This window comes from Anarrhichthys ocellatus, unplaced genomic scaffold (genome assembly GCF_004355925.1).
Source record: "Anarrhichthys ocellatus isolate YVR2014 unplaced genomic scaffold, GSC_Weel_1.0 scaffold42, whole genome shotgun sequence".
NCBI classification, from domain to species: Eukaryota; Metazoa; Chordata; class Actinopteri; order Perciformes; family Anarhichadidae; genus Anarrhichthys; species Anarrhichthys ocellatus.
The window spans coordinates 2,863,725-2,869,648 of record NW_022280072.1 but is presented as its reverse complement, the minus strand read 5'-3'; the positions used below and the strand labels follow the sequence as shown (position 1 = coordinate 2,869,648).

Below are 5,924 nucleotides of genomic sequence, written 5' to 3'. Positions count from 1 at the left end.
CAGACCCCCGCTGCTGCCTGGCACTTTTATGGGCATCAGGTTACCTCTGGGCCCCCCAGAAAAAAACATCCTGCATGAAAACTGAAGTGTTTAAAATATCCGTTTCATGTTTATCCTGCTTCTAAATTTAAAAAAGGAATGAAATGTGAATACGTGTTTTAACGCTGTGGTGAAATCTCGGGAAACATGACCTACTGTGTGCCGTAACGATGACGTGTTTTGACCCCTTTCCGGGTTCTCGCCTACAGACCCGGGTCTAGCCCACATAACCCCAGTAAGTGTTTGTAACCATCGCCCGATGAAAAGCCCTTATAGACACAGCACAGGCCGAACCTGTGTGGAGCCCTGTACGCAACCATTTGTAAACTATGTATAATGTGTATTTATTGTAATAAACATGACGAGTTGACCTAAGAAGTTGTGAGTGTATTGTTTTGACAGATGAAGGATCTAAAAACACAAATATTCGAATCATTAAGAATTTGACAAAAATATATATGATTATATGTGTTTTTGCATCACTGCAAGTTGAGAGACTTCAATTCAAATGAGGCACAGAAATAAAAGTTCTTCATGATTGCATTTCAAAATAAATACTCTGCAAAAGACTATGAGGCATTATTATTATCATTATTATCAATTTATGATGACGCATTCATTACCAGGAAGCACTGGTCCCATAGTAGAGATATACTGGGAAAAAAACGTAAATATGTAAAAAACCTTTTAAAATTATGCAAACACAACTCAATCTTTAAAAACTGACAGCTATTATTAGCCTTATATTATACATTGCTACTTTTTTTGGCCAGTCGTGCGTAAAAGCTGAGGGGTTTTGCACATTAAGGGCAGTTATATCTTCCAGAGACGTTACGAGAAAACATTTCCATTAATGGACAGCTATTATTAAGCTGTCATTATGGTTTTTATTCATTTCGAAACAATATTTAACACAGCTCCAAGTGTAGCTGTAATGTCTCCTTAGGTCGGCCCACAAAAAGGGTAGCCAATAACGCCCCCATGGGGAGCAGCCAATACTCCCCATTAATGTTCACTTTTGAATAGATTTGCGCCGTCCAAAGCGAGTTTAATTGCGTTTTTCGGTCCCACGTCGGTTGATTATGCCGCCATGGCTCGAGAGAGAGAGAGAGAGAAAAGCCCAGAGAACGGGGGATATATAGAAGTGGGCAAAGGGCTTTGACAGGTTAGATTGTCCTGCTTTGGGACCCGCATTTAGCCTGGAGACCCCCCGACGGCTTGCGCGCTCAGAGCGCTTTGAGAGACAGCGACAGGGTTCCTCCGAGCGACAGAGGACGATTTAGTCACTGTTTCATTAGGCACTATTTGAACCTTTCAACTTATGGTGAATTAAAAGGGGGTAAGGGGGGGGGGGGGGCATGGGCTCGAAGGGGAAAAGACTCCGAGGGGGGGATTACGTGGGAGGGGCCGCTGGAAAATTAGCGGACGCCTAATTTAACTCGTTTCTGTCAGAGTTTGGGATACATTCCTAATTGAGAGGGGAAGCAGGTGAAGTTTTTTTTGGGTCCCACGCGGACCCATTCAGAGCGGGGAATAAATGGTCCCCTTTCACAATCCCGCTGGTGATCGTATATTATTTTGGGGGGGAGCCACCTAATGAATATATATTGAAGTTCCTATTAATCGAATTAGAGCTCCCTTGCAGGTGTGAAACACCAACGCAGCGCGGACTGTCCCCCCTCTTCTCAGCCCCATCAGGACGCGACCTCGCGCCTCTTTAAATGGCGCTGGAGCTCATTTATGAGAGTGGATCTATTCGTCCCCAAACTTTAAAACTTCTGATCACATTTATCAAACACAAACCGCTCAAAATAAATAGAAATAACGCAAAAGCAAAGTGTGCGCGAGATGTGAAATGTCAGATGAAAGAGGCGCTGCACAGAGACCTCGCGCGCTCTCTCTCGTCAGGGCCTCGGACCAACCATTGAAAATGTGGCAATTACGCATGACAAAAGACAATTAATAAGAGGCGCTTTTCAGCCGGTTGCAGCTGCTGTCTCATGCGGAGAGATGGAGGCTGGAAGAAGCTGAAGTGCCGGTGTGGAAAGAGAGGGGAAATAAAGTTGTCTCTTTTTTTCTCCCCCCTAAAGAGACGTTTCACTTTACTAATGAACCTTCATGGGTAGAGATGTGGATCAGCAAGATCTGTCTTCAGAACAGAATGAACTACATTTCCCAGGAGCCAAGAGGCCAGATTTGACCTGCATATTGCTGTTTATCTAGAAACAGGTTTCATCGTTTGGGGACCAAACCAATGTGTGACATTTGATTTGTAGGTTTGGGGAGACCGGGGTCGGTGACACACCTTCCACTCATGTCAGAATATTCATAAGTTTCAGGTCTCAGCTATTAAATACGCATTGTTTACACAGATGTTTTCTGGGGTTTGGTTGGTCTTAATGTGCTTCAAATGAGTTAGAAAAGAAAATGAAGTTTAATTTAAACAAGAGCAGAAAACACGACTTAATGGAACCGCTGCAACATTTTCAAAACCAAACACAACATTTAGGCGATGTATCAGGAGTGTCTAATTATTATCAAAAATAATAATGAACTAACAATATAAACATTTGTAATCTTTCAAATACAGTAAGTTACATTAATACTGAAGTAATGTGTTACCAAGACAACTTTATTATACGTTTAGTCCACAGACCAGTTTCACTGAACATGTTGATCAGTGGAGGTCAAGAGAGCAAATATTTAGGGATTATCATATTTTTGTTTCTGTGACCAGAAAATAGCTGCATCCAACCAACCCCTGTGTGTGTGTGTGTGTGTGTGTGTGTGTGTGTATGACCATTTCAAAGTAAAAGTCAAGTAAACGTGAATCTTTGCAGAAGCCATGCAGGTCAGGGTCATTCATAAACAGGGAGGAGTTCTACTATTTATTAATTTTTTGTTTATTTGGCTAATTAGTTTTTATGATTGGACTCAGAAATGTGTTTATCTGTTCAGATTTAAACACAGTTTGTGTTTAAATCTGTTAAAACTGGTCCAATAAAATATGAATCTAAGCATTTTATGACACTTGTATTCATGAATTAATTTGATATGGAGTGTTTATAAAAACTCACCAGGAGTCCGTTGAGCTGCTCTCCGGTCCTCATGCTTCATGGAGGTCAAGGCTCCTGAAAACAAAAATAATATTTATTTATTTATTGTTTCTTTATTTATTGAGATGAATCGATACGAGTCAGTGAAGCTTTGACTGAGAGAACGTTTCAGCACAATGGACAGCTCCTACCAGGACCACAGACAGACAGACAGACAGACAGACGGTGGATTCCTCCTCCTCTCAGGTTGTATGTTAACGTGTAATCAAACCGGTGTGTTGGATGAATCACAGACTTAAAAGTCACAGATTGAGAGAAATACATCTATATTGGTTCATATTTGACCTGAAGAACAACTTTTAGACAACAACAAAAACCTGCTGAGCTCCAACCAAATGCTCACACGTTTAATGAAGGAGTATCCTCAACACAGAGGCGTGTCAGGATGTTCTCACTGACGGATTCAGGGCCCATGTTTTGACACAGGAAGGACGAAGCGTGAGCCGAAGTGATCTTATTCACGCTCAATCTGTTGGGTTTTAAACGGCTGTTTGATGAATCCCCTTTGAACATATAATCTACTTATTCGGACACAGATTGCTGTTTATATTGTTCAAAGCCCCCTGGTGGACAGTCAGAGTCACCAGGAAGGAGCTGTTGGTGAAGAGCAGTGTGTTTGATTCAACATTGTGACTGACTGAGAGGAGTTTAAAGCTGCTTCTGCCTCCAGTCAGAGCATCAGCTGGATATTTACGAAATAACCTTTTAAGGACAGACACTACGGGTGAATGAGGGAGATGTTTAACAGCTATCACATGAAACTTCACCAGCTGAATACATACGTTAAGACAATTATTTATTGTATATGTTTTCTGAAAACCTTTTGGTGAATTTAGGAGAAATCTACAGATGCAAACAGACAAAGTAGTAAAATAAACGTTTTATTTCCACTAGTCTGAAAGAAGACGAGTTGTTCAAAACTGATCAGTGATGAAAAACAGTGTTTTTGCCTCGTCATCTTTAGACAACAACACACCTGTCATGACTCAGCAAACCTCTCAGTGATATTTAGTTGGAAGCCTGTAGACTGTTCCAGGTTTAATGACTTATTATGTTCAATGAACTCTGTGGTGTTTTAAAGTGTGTGTGACGCCACATATTACATATTTGCCCTTCATCGTGCTGGATGTAATGAAAACAACAAGAAGAATGTGAATACATGTTGGCCTCAAAAACACTGTCTGTAAGATCTAATGGACCTCAAGACAATTTAAATTAAGGGGGGGGGCAGAAAAAAAAGGTGTTAAAATGAGATCCATATAGTGAGTAAGCTTTGCTTTGCTGAGATCCTTTGTTTTAGAGAACAAGGACACTGTTCTTTTGGGCAACATGTGGAAGTAATTGCAACAAACGGCTGCATGGGAGGGGGGCAGGGGGGGATCCTCGGCCCCAGGGCTCTGCTAATGCAGAGACACACCGGTCTGATGCCCCTCTTCTCTGCCCACAGATAGGTGATTCATAGCGGCCCTTTATCCTCCTGCTGCCCGGCAGGAGGGCCCCGGGGTGTCCGTATAATAAAGAAAGAGAGAATACTAATAATAACGGCTGTGGAGCAGGACTCGGTAAACAGCTGACGGTCACATGTGTGCTTCACATTCTGAGGAAAAAACAACAACTACCCGGATGGTGTCATTTCTTTCAATGCAATTCTCAAGAACAATAACATAGGGAGAAGTGTGTGTGTGTGTGTGTGTGTGTGTGTGTGTGAGGGTCTGGCTCGCGCTGTGATGGTGTTGGAGCGCCCTCTATATGAGTGCAGCGCTCCACTGTTCCCACTTTGATGCGCTACAAGAAACTGGCTGAGCTGCCGTGCATCTTGCAGAAAATAAGTTTCTATTTTTGGGGGGGGGGGGGTTGCACGAAAAGCGCACATTTGCATTGTAATGTGGTTACCCCGCTCGTTAAAAATGACTTATAAACAGTTTGCACTCACAAAACAAGAAGTTAAGAAAAGTTGCAGCATCAGTTCAGACAAAAAAGTTCTTGCACCCAAATTATTTAAAAAAAGAACATTAAAAAGCTGTTCTTCTCCGCGTGTCTGCAGATCCCCCACTAAAAGAAAACGACTCTTATTTTGAAAAGGGGTCCAGCGCTGTAAAGGGGGGAGAAGAGAAGGAGGGGTGTCATTTCCTGAGAGTTATTTACTTTGAGCCAGATGATTACTTTTTTTTCTCTCGGAGGGAGGGAGGGGGGGAGGGAGGGGGGGGAGGGGAGGGAGGAGGACTGTAACATTGAATCAGTTACAGGTCGCTTAGCTGGAGCGCAGTTGCGAGGACGGTCGCGGATGCGGACAGAGGGTCGCACATATGCTCTCGCAGCGCCGGATCTCTGAGGATTACAGCCGCTGCAACAAAACAAAAAAAGGACCCTCGCTGCGCCTTTTGGAGCGAGCGCTTCACAGAGTGGATGTACTAAAGGAATACAAAGAGGGGATTTACTGAAAGGTAATTGAGAGGTTGCCGGGATCCAAAAGATGATTGAAACTCGTTTTTTTATCAGTCTCTTAAAAAGAAAAAAGTGTTTTTTTCTTAATGGAATAACGTGCGAGGAATGCATCATAAATCAATACTCTAAAAAGTCGAATAGGAGATTAATTGCAGACTTAATTAGTTTATCCAATTATGATGTAAATGGTCTGTTCTTAAAACAAACTAAAAGTTTCTTGAAAAGTTGTATTCGCTGATATGGGTTTGCACTGCCGCCCTGAAGCCTTTTGCATGCAACTTTTATATTCTTTTAGACTTTACATTATTATTTTTTTTTTGGGGG

The 5,924-nt window shown here is 42.2% G+C and overlaps 1 protein-coding gene across 1 annotated transcript in view; it reads left to right on the top strand.

The window, feature by feature from the left end:
- Nucleotides 1-5,388: 5,388 nt before the first annotated feature.
- The window catches only part of pdgfra (platelet-derived growth factor receptor, alpha polypeptide), a 2,903-nt gene continuing 2,367 nt past the window's right edge, over nt 5,389-5,924 (top strand). Inside the window, exon 1 of the mRNA XM_031868497.1 lies at nt 5,389-5,599. The gene's annotated coding sequence lies outside the window, so the exon portion shown is untranslated. The remainder of the gene's footprint in view (nt 5,600-5,924) is intronic.